Consider the following 2,086-nt stretch of genomic DNA (forward strand, 5'->3'; position numbering starts at 1 on the left):
AATTAAATCATATATATTGTTTTCTTCTGGTTTCCCTTATGTTTATATAGGAATTTTTAGTTTTTTTTTTTTTTAAATTACGTATATTATAAGACAATGGGGGTTTATTTTATCATCCTACATTCGTCCTACCATCTATCTTATACGACAAAACCGCAAACAATTCCTCGCGTGTTCACCTACGCGTGACAACGTCAAACCGCAAATATTTCTTCGAAACCTGAACAAGTGAAGATAATCGTCGTCGTCGTCGAAGAAGAAGAAGAGGAAGAAGATTCCTCTATTATAAACGAGGTAACATGAAAATTATTGAAAGATTTATTGAGAAATCGTTTATCTTCGCGTAGTATCGTTTTAAATATTGCCATAAGGCAAACGCGTGCCACCAATACTGTGTTGGTTGGTTGTTTTGTATTATGTTCGTTTGTGTGATTTAGTATACCAACTGCTTCCGTAAAAACATATTTCGCGAAAGTATTTTTTTTTAACCAGTTAGGCGTGTTTGACGACTATATCCGTCATGGAGATGTGGCAGAATTTTGTGTCATGACGATTATATCAGTCATGCGTAAAAGTTTGTTACAATTTGATGTTTAAATTGTAATTTTGGCGAAAATTAAATTATATTCGTAAATTTTAATATGTTTAAAATGTTTAGAGGTCAAGATAAAGTGAAACAAGTAAATAAAAATTATAAATAATTTAAGTTGGATTCATAACTTCCTAAGAGCTAATTCGTAAACAGTGCAGTAACACTGGATCTTTGATTATCCTTCGCGAAGATGCGCTGTTTGTTATAAAAAAAAGATTAGAAAAGAATCGCGGTATTGGTGTCCAACATGCAAAGTGCCATATGCGTTGTTCTTTGTTTTCGCGAATATCACACGAAAGTAACAGTTTAAATTTTTAACTTCTATAAATATTCGATTTTTTCTTTAATTTTTCCGTTTTTTATGTATAAATATATGTTCATATTAAGAGACTGTGTGTACATTACTAACAAAATTAGTCGTTTTCTGAAATAAAGTCGTCTTTTTGACCCAATATTTCAACAGCGCTACTTACTCTGTGTTTGACGATTATATCCGTCATCGCTTGATTATCGCGACACACACCGGAGCGCGCTCTGCGCACAGATCGCCACGCTTAACTGGTTAAGATTATAATAATAGTTTTTAAAAGATAAATCCGGTTTTTTAAATTTTATTCCTATTATTATGCCTATCTTTCATTATTGATAAGCAGCAAACAACGACACGACAGCTGTTATATCTGTGAACACACTGATGATGGACATAAATTATTTCTATTTTCTTTTTTTTTATTATCTTCTTCTAATCTTTCAACACGTTTATAATGAAGTAAAAGTAAGAGAGAGAGAGAGAAAGAGAGAGAGATAATTTAAATTTCGAATCTTTTAATCCGTCTTCTTATCTTGTTCATTTATCTAATGCAACATCATTTGCAACATCATTGGCCTACTTCATCGAAGAAGAAATGATTGAGGGGGAAGGGGACCACCCGAGTTGTACTTTCTCGATTGTTTCAACACCCTATATGCGATCTGTTGTAGTAGGACGTCTTCATTTAATATTTGTTTTTTTTATATACAAGTTAGTAAAAAAAATTTTTGTGAATTTTTTCAATAATGTTTCTTTGTTTGTAAAATTCATTTAAAAAAAAAATAATAATTTAAAAATTGTATTATATTTTACGACCTTTTAAATTGGATAATAATTTTATCGTAAAATAAACTTTATTATCGTCGGATAAATATAATTTAATTAAAACTATCAAAACACAACTGATTTTTTACCTATATTACAAGATATAATAAATAATACAATGATTTATTTTTTTTGTTTCTAAATAGTATTAGTTAACTGTACCTACTTTGTGTGAAACGATTAAAGTAAATATCTCGTTAAACCTATTTTCTTATCAGTTACATCAAATATTTCTCTTACGATAGTATAAGATACTTTAGTAACAATAACAGAAAATTCATATCAAATTAACAAATTGAATAATTCTAATATCCGTTTCAATCTATTCAGATGTTCAAATATATCGTATTTACAAGAAA

The 2,086-nt window shown here is 29.3% G+C and overlaps 1 protein-coding gene across 1 annotated transcript in view; it reads right to left on the reverse strand.

Annotated features, from left to right (window-relative positions):
• The window catches only part of LOC107066521 (elongation factor-like GTPase 1), a 71,217-nt gene that overhangs the window by 37,675 nt on the left and 31,456 nt on the right, over positions 1 to 2,086 (reverse strand). The window lies entirely within an intron of this gene.

Source organism: Polistes dominula, unplaced genomic scaffold (genome assembly GCF_049000335.1).
Source record: "Polistes dominula isolate Pdom_NZ unplaced genomic scaffold, Pdom_raw_medaka contig_24, whole genome shotgun sequence".
NCBI classification, from domain to species: domain Eukaryota; kingdom Metazoa; phylum Arthropoda; class Insecta; order Hymenoptera; family Vespidae; genus Polistes; species Polistes dominula.